This window comes from Erythrolamprus reginae, chromosome 2 (genome assembly GCF_031021105.1).
Source record: "Erythrolamprus reginae isolate rEryReg1 chromosome 2, rEryReg1.hap1, whole genome shotgun sequence".
NCBI classification, from domain to species: Eukaryota; Metazoa; Chordata; class Lepidosauria; order Squamata; family Dipsadidae; genus Erythrolamprus; species Erythrolamprus reginae.
The window spans coordinates 37676982-37694055 of record NC_091951.1 but is presented as its reverse complement, the minus strand read 5'-3'; positions in this window follow the sequence as shown (position 1 = coordinate 37694055).

The window sequence follows — 17074 nt, the reverse complement described above, 5'->3', positions numbered from 1 at the left end:
ACACGAGACGTTTGGACAAAGAGAACAGAAATGTTTATTCTCTCTGGGTATATCAAAAACGGTTTGCAAAGCGGGTACTCTTCCCAAGGGAAGAGACACTTGTACAGAAGCTAAAGAGCAGGTTATATAGGTTTTTACAAATCACAAAGGTACATAGAATTCCTCAACTTATCATAGGGGTACACAGAATTCCTTGCCCAAATATGGTCTACATCCTGCCTCCCTCTCCCGGAGATGAATAGTTTATTGGGTAAACAGCAAACATTTATCTTATTAAACAGCAAACATTTATCTTGTTAAAAACAGATCCCAAAGTGACAGTCACAAGATAAGGAAAAACAGGAAATCCTAATCTTGTTAACTACAGACAGACAGCAAATACTGATATTCTTAAAATAAAACTTAAATTATTTTATACACAATGGATTCTTCCTTCAATTCCTTCATTTCTCTTCTTTGTTTTAATACAAAGCTTTTTAAGATTTTGTTTTATTTCTAACAACTTGCTTTTTTCTTCATTATTCATTTTCTCTTCCTGAATAGTTTGCTGTTCATTCTCCAGTAATTTCAACTCGTCCCCAATCTTTTTCATTACCATTATAGTTTTAATTGATTATTGACCGGATACAATACTTTCAATGGAACTCTGGACAAAACTTCTAATTAAGGAAATAAGACATGGTAACATCATTAGTCCATAGATTATTCTCAGGCATGGTAATATTCTCAGGCACAGTCTTATTGGTTCGAGCAGTAATATTTAAAACTATCATTATTTCACAAGGGACATATCCAATATTAGGGGCATGGAGATTTATTCTATTTACACACCATCTAATCACAATCGGATTTTGTAGCATCCATTAACTTTCTGCTCATATGCTATGCTTATATTCCATTCTACTGCTTCTAAGGGCCATTGGTCCCCTACATTTGTTCCCCCACACACACAACAATTGGACACATTTAATGTCTGAGCAATAATTTTGGCAAATTTCTGGCTCCCTCTGGTACTTAAAAGGTTTCTCAATCTTTTCCCAAAAGTCTGAGAAGAAGGTCTTACTTAATGGGTTTCCTTCTTCTACTAACTTACTAATTTTTAAATAAAATAAACCTCCAGTGTCAATCCCAGATCCATATATTCTTATTCCATGTTGGCTTCCCCATTTACTTATAAACTCTTGTGGATTATTTATGGTAAAATTAACAAAATTACACTTATTGTTCTCACAATTACTTTGCACATTTACTTTGGTAAGGTATCCACTGGCTCCAGGGTTAGTATTCCATGTGGCCCAACCTACACAATTCCAATAAGGACAGTATTTTTCATCAGTATTAAAACACTGTTCTTTAGTCTCCTCCCATTTTTGAGGACAGATATATTTGTCATTATATATACAGTATATATGTTCTTTGCCAATCCATATTCCCATATCCAGTGGGTACCTTGGCCAACTGGCAAGCTTCTAAAAGTTTTATTAGTAGGATTTCTTATTCACACTTTAGAATGAAGCTTTCCCTGATCATTTCCCTCCTTTACTTCTAACCAATATTGAACTGGGTTTTCCTTTGGATCATAACATGTCATTTTGCCTTGTTGCTTTCATACATGATATGCTATAACCCTAAACTGACACTGCAAAGCTTTTCCTGTACACTCATATTTGCTTTGGTAAACCAAAGTTTGCCCTATCTTGCTCCCTGCTTGTACTCTTTTATGCACTTCTAGCAATCATTTCCCTTCTCCCTTATGTCTATTTTCCCTCTTATTATTATTTTGCACCTTCTTTTCATCAGTCATCCAAAAACTCCCTGTTTTTAATATTCTGGTTGATTTTGTTATTTTAGTGTCCAAGGCACACCGGCCTGTCCATCCCATAGGTAAATCTGAATACAACTGATTTCCACATTTTATATTGACTGGAATCTTGTGAATAAAGGTGAATGGGATAGTCTTATTCCACCATCCACACATTGCCCATTTTTGTAATTCTGCATTCACCTTACATAATGGATCCTCAGCTCCAATTATAACATAACACTGAAATTCCTGAAATTCCTCCCAGAGACCACCCCAATGGCAAGGATGTGTCTCATCTTTGGGCCATTCAGTTACCATTTCATTAAACACATAAGTACATTTCTCTCAGGGCTCCCATCCCATTTCTCTCCCCTGTCCACCTTTTGCACTTATACAAATCCGATAACCCTCTGCTTTTCTCATTATCAACCCTAGCCATAATAGCATTACCCATCCTTCATTTCTCTTCTTGTGGGTGTACAGGCATCCAGGCTGAAAGGGAAAAATAAGCATTTTATTTTCTGGTTATCCGCAGCTTCAAGGGTCCGACAGGTTGACTTGTCCATGTATTGGGAGCACTGCTTTTCTTCACATGAGTATAATGAGTCCAGCCTCGTTCTGCAGTTCTAACAGTGGTATCTGTAGTCAGCAGCACCTGGAACGGGCCTTCCCACATAGGTTGGAGTTTCTTGAGCTTCCACCGTTTTATCAGAATCCAATCACCAATTTCTTTACTTTAAAACTCAGGACAGATGTTTGCAACAACAGGCTAGTTAATCTGGAATATTCAAAAGACTAGGACAATGATTGCAAATATTGTATCAGATCTTTATATGGAAATCTCCTGTTTTTAATCCACTCCCCCCTTAAAGACATTCCAAACAACATTTCATAAAACGTTAACCCAGTGTCTCTTTGAGGCTGAATTCTAATTCTCAACAGAGCTATAGATAATCCTTTGATCCAAATTAGCCCAGTCTCCATGTATAACTTAGTTAAACAATGCTTTATTTTACCATTCATATTTTCAGCCTTCCCAGAAAGGTGCAAGGGCTGTGTAAATCCCAATAAATTCCCAAACCGTTTCATAGTTCCCTGCACAATTCTCCCAATAAAGTGTCTACCTTAATCTGAAACAATTTATTGTGCTGACCCGTACCTAGGTATAACTTGTTCTAGCAGTAATCTTGTTCTGTTTCATCTACACATGGAAAAGTCTCCACCCATCCTATCAACTGACCCACTATTACCAGTAAACATTTAAATCTTCCCACTTGTGACATTTCTATAAAATCTATTTGTACATTCTGAAAGGGATATAATACAAGTGATCTTCCTTCTCATTGTCATTGTCTTACATAGTTCTTGTTTACCTTTTGGCTTACACATTTATTCACCACCTATTGTGCTGTAGTATATATTTTTATCCCAGTAAATGTTTTCAATACTGTGTCTATCAATCCTTGAGTTCCCCAATGACTCCCTTCATGTAATCTTTCCATTATTCTCCTAAAATAAGGTTGGTTTAATACTTGTCTTCCATCTGGGAGGAATCATTTCTCATCCTTCCCCTCCTGCCCTCCTATCTGCTTTAGTTTTTCCTGTTTACCTTCACTAAATAGAATTTCTTCAGGATCTAATACTTGAGGAATCAGAACAAACACTCCTTCCTCCTCCTTCTGGCCCACTGCTTGAGCTTCTCTATCCGCTAATCTGTTTCCTTTCTTATCTTCTTCTTCCCCCTTTTGATGTGCTTGAATATGAATCACAGCAATTTCTTGTGGCCCTTTTAAGGCTTCTAAAACCTGATGTATTAACTCAAAATGTATTATTATTATTTTCTTGACTTGTCACATATCCCCTTTCCTTCTAAATTTTTCCAAAGGTGAGTACAACTCCAAAAACATATTTTGAATCAATGTAAAAATATTTACTATCCTTTCTCTACTTAATTCTAGAGCTCTCAATAAAACATATAATTCGGTCACTTGTGCAGATCAGTGATTGGGTAACTTCTTCTTCTTCTTCTTCTTTTAATCACTGACCAAGTTTTCCTCTAATAAATGACTTTGATCAGTTAGCTGAATGGTGTAACAACTGGCAACTTCAAATCTCAACCAACAAATGCTCTGTCTTACAGAATCAAAATACTAAATACATACTTGGAAATAATGAACTCATAGCTAACCCTCACCCTGTCAAAGACCTTGGAGTACTCATATCCAATGACCTATCTGCCAGAGCTCACTGTAACAACATTGCTTAAAAAAAAGGCATTAAGAGTTACAAACCTAACTTTACATAGCTTCTTCTCCAGAAACACTGAACTATTAACCAGAGCTTACAAAACATTCATCAGACCAATACACGAATATAGCTCACCTGTATGGAATCCACATTGCATAACTGATATTGACACAATTGAGACAGTCCAGAAATACAGTACTTCACAAGAAGAGTCCTTCACTCCTCCTCTCGAAACAAACTACCTTACTCCTCCAAACTTCAAATACTACGCTTAGACAATCTACAACTACGTCTCCTCCGAACAACTGATTTAACTGTTGTTCATAAGATCATACACCATAACGTCCTTCCTATTAGTGACTTCACCTTCAACAACAACAACAACACAATAATAGATACAAACTAAATGTAAATCACTCCAAACTTGATTGCAGAAAATATGACTTCAGCAACAGAGTGATCAATGCCTGGAGCTCACTACCTGACTCTGTTGTTTCTTCCCCTAACCCCAAAATCTTCAACCTTAAATTATCTACTGTTGATATCTCCCCTTTTCTAAGAGATCTGTAAGGGGCATGCAAAAGCACACTATTGTGCCTACCATCCCTGTTCTTCTCTCATATTATCCTATTATCCTAATAATGGCATATCCATTGCAACAATGTCCTTCCACTAATCTTGAAGATCCATCTATCACATTCCAAGCATCCTTTCTCCTTGTCCACTTCCAAATCCCCATCTTCTATCTTGGTCCCTGCCTCTGCCTCTGTCCCTGCCTCGGGAAGCAAAACCTCTCCTTTCTCTTCCACTAAACTTCAGAATCCTTCTTTACTGTTTAAATCATCCTCTGCCCCGTCTCTTACATTCCAACATCTTTCTAATTGGCTTAAACAAAACCTCTCCTTCTCTTCCTTTTCTCAAGGACACATCCATCAAGTCAGATCTAACTCTGGTCTGTAATTTAATTACTTCATCTCATTAATTTTATTTGCTTCTTCTTCTAAATCTCCTCTTAAAAACTAAGCTGGATTCAAGTTAACATCAGTTGCTAACACTAATCATTTGCTCCATAAGTATTCTCTCATATTTCAAACTCTTTCAATCCATATTTCAAACTCTTTCAATCCCTCTACTGGCTTTTTGGTTCAAGACCAAAAAGAGAGGTGCTAACTACCACAGCTCCTCCAACAATTAATTTTATGCTTTCTTTCAGTAACACTGAAAATATTTAAATCAGTTCTGTAACAATTTCTGAAGGGCAACAACTTGTGCTGTTAACAAAAAAAAAAAAGCCCTAAAGTGGAGCACCCTGTCTTCTAATATTATTATTATTATTATTATTATTATTATTATTATTATTATTATTATTATTATTATTATTAATCAATGTGTCCCACACAGAGACATAAATGCTCTGAAATATATTCGGGGCAAACTTTAGAATCAATGCTTTGCTTTTAGTAAAATGAATCAGATTCAACTTCCATTCAAATGGAAGCAAATTCTCATAGATTAAAACATCAAAATCTTTTCAAAATCTTTTCCATATTTATATATATGTGTGTGTGTGTGTGTGTGTGTGTGTTTGTTTAATTAAAATTCTTTTAAAAACCTCAAATTATCTTTAAAAAAAGAATCAAATCCAAACAGTGAAAGGCTTTATGAATAAGCTGCCCATTGACCCCTCCTTTCTCAAGCAAGGAGAAGGGGGAGTGAGGGGGGAAACTGTTAAAAGCGAGCAGCTACACTGAAAGGGGGGGCTATCCTTTCTCTCTCTTACTCCTTCAAGGCAAAAGAATCCTTGACAAGGAAAATGTTACATATATATATATTTACACAGAAATGTAATACTTTTCTCCACTCATCATTCTCTCAACAATTTTTTCCCCCTCCTTCTAGCTTTAGAAAATAACATACCGGTACATTTAGTTACAGCTTACTGTTTTAAATAATCAAAAATGCATTCACACCAACTTTTTCTTACTGCTTGTATACATCATTTTCATATCAAAATTCCATTTCATACAAATAAATCTACAATTATTCCAGGGAGCTTTTTCATAAGCTAATGAGTTCCATTCTACACACAAACACACACATCATTCATTTGCCGGCCAGTCAAACATATCACAATCAATCCAATTCTACACATCCTTATTATGTTAAATCCCCTATTAATCACTCAGCCTCTTTTCTTACTTGGAGTAAACTTCATGTTTTGGGGAATTTCCATTCTCCTGAAATCTGCATAGTAGTTGGAGGGTCTAAATCAATTTCCAGGCATTTTCAAAATCTAACTTTCCTCCTTTTGTTACTACACAGCTCTTTAACTCTTTAACTCTGGGCTATCTGCCCCTTTAACTCTTTTACTTCCTTAAATAAAAGTTTTAACAACTCTTTCTCTTCAGGTTCAGAGTCTGAACCAGGCTCTTTTCTCTCTCTCTCTCTCTTTTTCTCTTTATGTCTGCAGACTCTTTATTTCCCATTATTTTCTTTACTTCTTGATCTTGGATTTTTAAGGCAGTTTTCCCACTAGGAGATTGAAGTCTCTTTTAGTCTCCAAGCTACCTAGCCCACCCGAGGCAGTTTTACCACTAGGAGATTGGAGTACTTTTAGTCTCCAAGCTACCTAGCCCACCTTTCCAAGAATTATCTTGCCCTTGGACGTTAATGGTAATTTTCCCACTAGGATTTCCCTGTTGGAGTTTTGCACTATTGAGACTTTCAATTCACACTTCACCAACTTTCGTGCCTCCTTTTCTGGCCAATTCCCTCACGGGAGGATGGAACCGCAAATCAGGAGTCAACTCTCACATCGTCCTGCAGATCCTCTAATAGGACCCCTCAAAAGGACGTCTCACCACACACACTCAATAGTCTCCAAACAACCTAGCCTACCCGCCCAATAACCGTCTGAGTAAGTAGTCCCTTAGTTGTAAAATGCCATAGCAAATTACAGGTACTTACCAGACCTGTGCACAGGGTTGCCCGGTCCTCGAGGGGCCTTCTATTATTTCTCTTTATCTCTTTGTCTCTTCCTCTTTCTGTCTCCTTGTCCTAGTGATCTCGTTTAGCCAATTTTACGGGTCTACCAGAGCCAATTGCCTATCCATGGAGGTTCGTCTTCTGTCCAAATGGGACAGGGTGCACCTAAAGACGTTCCTCCCTGGACAGTCAACAGGATGGAATCCCGGGAGAGCCCCCAAGTTGTGTGCTGAAATTTTATGAAAAAGTTCACACGAGACGTTTGGACAAAGAGAACAGAAATGTTTATTCTCTCTGGGTATATCAAAAACGGTTTGCAAAGCGGGTACTCTTCCCAAGGGAAGAGACACTTGTACAGAAGCTAAAGAGCAGGTTATATAGGTTTTTACAAATCACAAAGGTACATAGAATTCCTCAACTTATCATAGGGGTACACAGAATTCCTTGCCCAAATATGGTCTACATCCTGCCTCCCTCTCCCGGAGATGAATAGTTTATTGGGTAAACAGCAAACATTTATCTTATTAAACAGCAAACATTTATCTTGTTAAAAACAGATCCCAAAGTGACAGTCACAAGATAAGGAAAAACAGGAAATCCTAATCTTGTTAACTACAGACAGACAGCAAATACTGATATTCTTAAAATAAAACTTAAATTATTTTATACACAATGGATTCTTCCTTCATTTCTATGTTTCTAAGTCAGTTTCTTGCACTTTTTTCAGGTCCAGTTTAGCTAACTGGCAATCTCCACCCCCACCCCCCCAATACAAATTGGAAAGAGGAATTAGGAAAGATGCTACTAGACTCAGTCCTGGGTCTCCTTCCTTTATTTTTTAAATAATGACTATGGGGGGGGGGGAGGGAATGGAGCATGCTATGTAAATTTCCAGATGAGACAATAGGATGAATAAAGTTCTAAAGCAGATTTCGGTTTCAAAACCAAATTAAGAGGGTAGGAGAAAAAGCAGAACATAAAAGTGCTTTCAGGTTTTGTGTTGTTTTAATGGCTAACTATTTTTGAATTGTGAGACACTCAGAGTTGTTTGCTGAGATGAGTGGCTAAAGGAAAGAGAGAGATGGGGAGGGAGGGGAGAAGGGGAGGGAGGAAGGAAGGAAAGATTGATTTGCGTGGGCCTGAGTGCCCATAATTTAATGCCACACACCCACCCTGCACATGCATGTGCCATACCCCCATGCATTGTCCTACCCCACACACGAGGCCCTCACTCCCCATTTGGGGCCTAGCAGGACTCCCTGAAGTCTCTGGAGGTCAGAAACGGTGCATTTCCTGATTTCCAATGGGCCCAGTAGGTCTATTTTTCGCCCTCCCCAGGCTCCAGATGCTCTTTTGAAGCCTGGGGAGGGTGAAAACAGGAGGCCGAAATTTCCCTCACAGAGCCTTCATGCGAGCCAAAAATCAGCTGAAATGAGCTTGGGCAACGACTTGCATGCCGGCAGATATGGCTTTGCGTGCTACCTGTAGCACACGTGCCATAGGTTCGGCATCATGGTAGTAGGGTGCATCATGTGGCTAGTGAAGGCAAAGAGGTACCAAAAAATATTAATGCAGCGGTTCCCATCTGACACATGTGCAATAAAATCAATGATATTGGAACCTACTACCAAAGGGATTGGAACCTACTACCACCTATGGTGGACCTGCCGCAGTGCTAAAACTTTCTGGCTAAAAATTAAAAACTTTATCGAACAACTTATATCACAAACTGTTTCTTTAAAACCTGAGCTTTACTTTTTGGACATCCTGAGGGAGAACTATAAGAAAGAGGATAGATATATAATTTTACAAGTTACAATGGCGGCTAGAATACTCTACACACAAAATTGGAAAAAGTAGTCAACTGCATCAACTTTAAACTTCATAAGTAAAGTATTGGAATGTGCAGAAATAGTTAGATTGTCGCTGGAGCTTCAAGACAAGGATAAATCCAAATTTTACAAGGCCTGAAACAGGTGGGACAATTGGCTTAAACATTGATTCCTGTGGGAAAAATTGCTTCTTCTTACAAACTTTTCTACTTAAGAACCTACGGTAGTCATGGAATAAGTTTGTAAGTAGAGGTACCACTGTATTCTCATTGGATATTTCATTTGCACAACTATTCCATTTGCACAACAGCATGTGAAATTGATTGTCAATCAGTGCTTCTTGCTAAGTGGACAGTTTGATTTCACAGAAGTTTGATTTACTTTAAGTTATATTCTGTTGTTTAAGTGTTCCTTTATTTTTTTGAGCAATGTAGTCTTTATTGATTATTTACATACAAAACAAACAAACAAACACAGAGACACACATACACACAGAGCATAAAAATGATCACATAGAAAAGATAAAATATATACATATCTCCAAAAGGTCAACTATTCTGTCGACTTTCATTTTTGAGCAGCCCTGGTATAGCATCTTATTTCCTTTCTATACTCTTTTTTCTTAGTTTACGGTAATTAAGATCAATGTCTTTTTCCTTTTATACTAACAGAATGTGAATTTAACAACAATTCATATTCTATAGATAGGTTGTATAACACAAGAGTCAACAGAATGGTTGACAACTGAGTTGAATTCAAGTTTCAAGTTCTATTGGATTTATATGCCGCCCCTCTCCGAAAACTCGGGCGGATAACAGCAATCATAGACAGTATACAATAATAATCCAATACTAAAAGCAAATTAAAACCCCTTAATATACAAAACCAAACACACATACAAACATACCATGCGTACCATTGTAACGGCCTGGGGGGAGAAGAAATCTTAATTCCCCCATGCCTGGCGGCAGAGGTGGGTTTTAAGTAGCTTACGAAAGGCAAGGAGGGTGGGGGCAATTCTAATCTCTGGGGGGAGTTGGTTCCAGAGGGCCGGGGCCACCACAGAGAAGGCTCTTCCCCTGGGTCCCACCAAGCGACATTGTTTAGTTGACGGGACCCGGAGAAGACCCATTCTGTGGGACCTAACTGGTCGCTGGGATTTGTGCAGCAGAAGGCGGTCCATGAGGTAATCTGGTCCAGTGCCATGAAGGGCTTTATAGGTCATAACCAACACTTTGAATTGTGACCGGAAACTGATCGGCAACCAATGCAGACTGCGGAGTGTTGGTGTAACATGGGCATATTTAGAGAAGCCCATGATTGCTCTCGGAGCTGTATTCTGCACGATCTGAAGTTTCCGAACACTTTTCAAGGGTAGCCCCATGTAGAGAGCGTTACAGTAGTCGAGCCTTGAGGTGATGAGGGCATGAGTGACTGTGACCAGTGACTCCCGGTCCAAATAGGGTCAAAACTGATGCACCAGGTGAACCTGGGCGAATGCCCCCCTCACCACAGCTGAAAGATGTTTCTCTAATGTGAGCTGTGGATCGAGGAGGACGCCCAAGTTGTGAACCCTCTCTGAGGGGGTCAATGATTCTCCCCCCAGGGTAATGGACGGACAGATGGAATTGTCCTTGGGAGGCAAGACCCACAGCCACTCCGTCTTGTCTGGGTTGAGTTTGCGTTTGTTGACACCCATCCAGGCCCCAACAGCCTCCAGGCATCGGCACATCACTTCCACTGCTTCGCTGACTGGACATGGGGTGGAGATGTATAACTGGGTATCATCGGCATATTGATGATACCTCACCCCATGGTTGGTAAATCCACAGTAACTGTAGTTAAACATGCCTGGGATAAACATATATCCATCCTAAGATAAAATACAGGAAATAGTATAAGGGCAGACTAGATGGACCATGAAGTCTTTTTCTGCCGTCAATCTTCTATATTTAATTTTTTTTTAAAAAAAAATCAATGATATATAGCTAAATGTGTGATTAGTACACACCTGGTAAAAATATTTTGTACCACATTCTGGCAACTCTGAATGCCTGCATTTCTTGGAAACGGTGTGACTTCAGTTTTGCCCCTGCAAATAAAGGAAAGAGAAAGAGAAAGCTTTATTCTTATTTCAGAATTTCCTGTTCCCACAGCTAAGAATTAGCTAAGTCTATTTACTGTTGGAAGAAATGGTCAATCTGTCTATCACAAAACAGCAGATGGATTTTCATGTTACACCGTTTCTTAGAAACAGCGGCAGTGCTAAACAAACCTCAGGATGAAAAGTTCAATGGGCTGGACCTCTCACTCAACCTTATTTGGCTGTTTGTGGAGATTTATGAGCTTCCTTGTAGGCAAACTATGAGAGGGAAGCGTTTATTGGAAGTGATGTGCCGGTGCCTGGAGGCTGTTGGGGCCTGGATGGGTGTCAACAAACTCAAACTCAACCCAGACAAGACGGAGTGGCTGTGGGTATTGCCTCCCAAGGACAATTCCATCTGTCCATCCATTACCCTGGGGGGGGAACTACTGACCCCCTCAGAGAGGGTTCACAACTTGGGCGTCCTCCTCGATCCACAGCTGACATTGGAACATCATCTTTCGGCTGTGGCGAGGAGGGCGTTTGCCCAGGTTCGCCTGGTGCACCAGTTGCGTCCATATTTGGACAGGGAGTCATTGCTCACAGTCACTCATGCCCTCATGACCTCGAGGTTTGATTACTGCAATGCTCTCTACATGGGGCTACCCTTGAAAAGTGTTCGGAAACTTCAGATCGTGCAGAATGCAGCCACGAGAGCCATCGTGGGGCTTCCAAGATTCGCTCACGTTTCTTCACTCCGTGGCTTGCATTGGCTGCCGATCAGTTTCCGGTAACAATTCAAATGTTGGTCATGACCTTTAAAGCCCTACATGGCATCGGACCAGATTACCTCCGGAATCGCCTGCTACCGCACGAATCCCAACGACTGATAAGGTCCCACAGAGTTGGCCTTCTCCGGATCCCGTCGACTAAACAATGTCATTTGGCGGGCCCCAGGAAGAGCCTTCTCTGTGGCGGCCCCGGCCCTCTGGAACCAACTCCCCCCGGAGATTAGAACTGCCCCCACCCTCTCTGTCTTTCGTAAACTACTCAAGACTCATTTATACCGCCAGGCATGGGGGAGTTGAGATATCTCTTCCCCCTAGGCCATTACAAGTTATACAGTACATGGTAATGTTTGTGTGTATGTTTGGTTTTATAATGGGGGTTTTTAGTTGTTTTTTATTATTGGATTGTACGTGTTGTGTTTATTATTGTTGTTAGCCGCCCCAAGTCTATGGAGAGGGGCGGCATACAAATCCAATAAATAATAATAATTATTATTATAATAATTATAATTATAATTATAATTATAATTATAATTATAATTATAATTATAATTATAATTATAATTATAATTATAATTATAATTATAATTATAATTATAATTATAATTATAATTATAATTATAATTATAATTATAATTATAATTATTATTATAATTATTATTATTATTATTATTATTATTATTATTATTATTATTATTATTACTAACTTTACAACCGCAGTGATTCACTTAAAAGTTTTGGCCAAGAACGATCATAAAAAGAGACAAAGCTCACTTAATAACTGTCTTGCTTAGCAATGGAACTTTTGGGCTTGATTGTGGTTGTAAATCGAGGATTACCTGTATAGTGCCTCATCTACGTTTGCTAAAATAAATATATTGTGCCTCCTTTACACTTTTCTGCTAATGTATTTTGATGCTATAAGTCACTGATTCATTGTTTTCACTGTCAGGAAAAATTTTCTTCTAGGGCAAACCTTTTTTTCCTCCGGTGCCAAAAGCACACTATTGTGTGCAATCATGGATGGACTAGAAACAATGGAATGAAACTGCAAGGGAGTAGATTTAGATTACATATCAGAAAAAAACTTTCTAACAGTAAGGGTGATAAACCAGTGGAACAGTTTGCCACAGAAGGTGGTGGGCTCGCCTCCACTGGAGGTCTTCAAACAGCCTGGACAGTCATCTTTCTGGGATGGTTTAATGAATCCTGCATTGAGCAGGGGGTTGGACCCAATGTCCCTGGAGGTCCCTTCCAACTCTATGATTCTATGATTCTATGATCGCACACTTGTGCATGCCCACATCCATAATTCAAGGCCTCCTGCACGCCCTGTCCCCCTGTGCATGCACGCACAACTGACCCTTCCCTGATGCCCTATTTTCTGACGGTAGGCCCATTTTTTGCCCTCCTAGATTCCAGAGGATTCTCTGGAGCCTAGGGAGGATGAAAGTGGACTCCCCCACCCCATGGAGGTCTTCCAGAGGCTGACAATGGCCTGTTTCCCAACTTCCAGTGGACTTGTTAGGGCCATTTTTCACCTTCCTCAGGCCCCAGAGGCTTTCCTGGAGCATGAGGAATAATAATAATAATAATAATTTATTGGATTTGTATGCCGCCCCTCTCCGTAGACTCGGGGTGGCTAACAACAATAATAAAAACAACATGTACAATCCAATAATAAAAAACAACTAAAACCCCTATTATAAAACCAAACATACACACAAACATACCATGCATAACTTGTAATGGCCTAGGGGGAAGGGCTATCTCAACTCCCCCATGCCTGGCGGTATAAATGAGTCTTAAGTAGTTTACGAAAGACAGGAAGGGTAGGGGCAGTTCTAATCTCCGGGGGGAGTTGGTTCCAGAGGGCCGGGGCTGCCACAGAGAAGGCTCTTCCCCTGGGGCCTGCCAAACGACATTGTTTAGTTGACGGGACCTGGAGAAGGCTAACTCTGTGTGACCTTATCGGTCGCTGGGATTCATGCGGTAGCAGGCGGTTCCGGAGGTAATCTGGTCCAATGTCATGTAGGGCTTTAAAGGTCATGACCAACACTTTGAATTGTGACCGGAAACTGATCAGCAGCCAATGCAAGCCACGGAGTATTGAAGAAACGTGGGCGAATCTTGGAAGCCCCACGATGGCTCTCATGGCTGCATTCTGCACAATCTGAGGTTTCCGAACACTTTTCAGAGGAAGCCCCATGTAGAGAGCGTTGCAGTAATCGAACCTCGAGGTGATGAGGGCATGAGTGACTGTGAGCAATGACTCGCTGTCCAAATAGGGCCGCAACTGGTGCACCAGGCAAACCTGGGCAAACGCCCTCCTCGCCACAGCTGAAAGATGCTGTTTCAATGTCAGCTGTGGATCGAGGAGGACGCCCAGGTTGCGAACCCTCTCTGAGGGGGTCAGTAGTTCCCCCCCCCCCAGGGTAATGCACGGACAGATGGAATTGTCCTTGGGAGGCAAGATCCACAGTCACTCCGTCTTGTCTGGGTTGAGTTTGAGTTTGTTGACACCCATCCAGGCCACAACAGCCTCCAGGCACCGGCACATCACTTCCACTGCTTCGTTGACTGGACATGGGGTGGAGATGTATAACTGGGTATGAGGAAAGCAAAACACCCTCCCCTGCCTTCTCGGAGTCCCTCGGGAGGTCAAAAATGACCTCCCAGAGCCTCCACGTGAGCCAAAAGCCAGCTGGCTGGTGCACTGGAGCTGAGCTAGAGCAATGGCTTTTGTGCTAGAAGATATGGCTCCATGTGCCACCTGTGCCACACGTACCATAAGTTCGCCATCACAGTTTGTTGAATATGCAATGACTAATATGTAAATAGTTGGAATTTAAATACTGATACTGATTGGTTACTTGTTGAGCGGGAGATATGAATTACTGTCAGTTACTTTGGGCGGGAAGCAATAGGGTATAAGCCCAGAAGCCCAGTGCTGTTTCCTTTGTTCGCGCCCATTTACTTTGTAACGGCTGGTGAAACAATGCTACTCCTGCACTCAGAAAATAAACTATGAAAATCCCGAGTGCCTAAGCTCCGTTCTTTTCACTGGCGATGAAGGAGGTCTTACCCACATTCTCCACTCACCATGGAAAACCAGGCTGTAGCAAGACCGCCCAAACTCTTCGATCCCGAGCTCCATTCTTTTCACAGTTCTAGGGTTTCCTTTTTCAGGGCCTGGAACGCCACTGGACATATTCCTTAAAAGTCCACAAGTGAACCAATGCAATACTCAACCCATGAAGAAGAAATGGATGGATGGAAATTGCCAAAGGTGCTTTTTTCATACATGCGTAGCACAAATAGGGGAACAAACCTAAGAGGACAAGTTTCAGCAGTCCATCTGCATTTGAAAGATAAAGGCCACTCCACCGTCTCGATCGCCCTCGCTAGTCAAAGCTTTATCCTCCTCCAACTGGGAACGCTCTAGGCCGCCATGACGCTCCTAGCATACAGGCACTCAATCTTTCTAGGAGATAGTCCGTTTCGTTGATCAGGCTGCCGCCCCAAAAATCGAACTAACAGCACCCCCCTTCCTTCAGACCTTTTATCACAAGGTCTGTGGTCCCGCAGGACTGATTGAATACCTATAAAACGGCGATGTTTAACGGAGCTCAGCTCCACACTGTCTGTTCAGCTCCTCAGTTGGCTCCGCCCCCCTCAGTTGGCTTCGCCCCCTCCTCTTTCAATAGAAGAGGAGGGATATGACATTATCTATCTCCAGTCTACAACACAGTCCTTTCAGCAGTTCCAAGAAGGCTCTACACTCATTTGCACCACTCAGGTCACCCTAATGACACAGATAAACTTCCAGGCGACCTTAATGACTCGCTAAAAGGATGCAAATGACCAGCGGTCTACAAGGAGTATAAACCCTTCCATTCCCCACCCTCCAGTCAGAGCTGAAGAAGCTTCTTGGATGAGAAGTGAAACATCTTCAAAGAAAAAATCCAGAAAGTCCAGTTGCCTCTTGAAAAAAGCATTTTTAATTTTTTTTAAAATTGATTTAACTTGCTACTATTGGATTTGTAATGTATTGTATCACTGTTATGTTGTGAGCCACCCCAAGTCTTCGGGGAGGGGTGGCATACAAATCTAATAAACTATAAATTATGTTTGGATGGCTGCGAATCTCCACAGACAATAAAGGACAATCTCTCTCTCTCTCTCTCTGTCTCTCTCTGTCTCTGTCTCTGTCTCTGTCTCTCTCTCTCTCTCTCGGTGTACATGTGTGTGTACGTGTGTACGTGTGTTTATATGAGAGCCACTCTGGCATAACTGTAGTGACCAAGCGGACAGCTGAAGCAGGTACAACTCAACTTTATTAACCTTGACTCAAAACAGAACATTTACCACAACTTGACAGGTTATTTATACTCGGCAACCAACCAATGGGAACGTAACGCTGTTCCCTCCAAATAGCTCCCCCTACTGTTGCTAGGGTCATAACAATAACGATTAAGGCACCAGCCCAGAAACTGCCTTAGGCCACGAATTCTGCCTTAGGCACAAAGCCAATTTGGTGACCTTGGGCCTCTTCACATTTACAGTTTATAACAATCACAATTCCAAAAACTGGGGGGGGGGGGACTTTCAGCGGCAGAACTGAAGTGACTAGGAAAAGCAGGGATTCTTATTTGCCACACCCAAAAATCTGAACTGATGCAACTGGAAAATCCTCAAGGGCAAAGGCTGTAGGGCTGGGAACTATGATAATTATGATTTCAATTAGCAAACTCTTGAGATATGTGGGTTGTGCCTGTGTAAGAGAAGAGCAACGTTATCAGTTTGGCCTTTAGTTTGAAGCTTTTTCTAAGCTTTTTTACGTTAGTTGGCAGCTGCATTAAAGAGATCCAACATATTGGGGGCAGCAGGCTTCATCTCTGCCTGACACCACTACATACCATAAATAAGTTACCTTCATTGCTGAGAGAATGAAAGAATAACAACATACAAAATAACTGAATTGAGGTATCGGTACATGGTGTAACACATTCAATTTGAAACTATGGAAATTAAAAATGAATACAATTGATGAAAATAAAGTGGAAAAACTGATGGGAAGATGGGACAGGGTCAGAGGTTTTATGGCTAGTAGAATTCGAGACCGAGCCGTAAAGAACAAATCGGAATCATTCAACATTTTGTAAATACTGTATGTTGATGTTCCTGGTTTTAAAAAACTATAAATTAGTACACCCTCATTTGGTGGAGGGACTGAATGAATGTTGTTGGGTGGAGGGAGCACAATTCACTGGGCACTGTTTTGTGTTGTGTGTATTCTTTTATACTATAGAAATCAATAAAATATACAGTATTT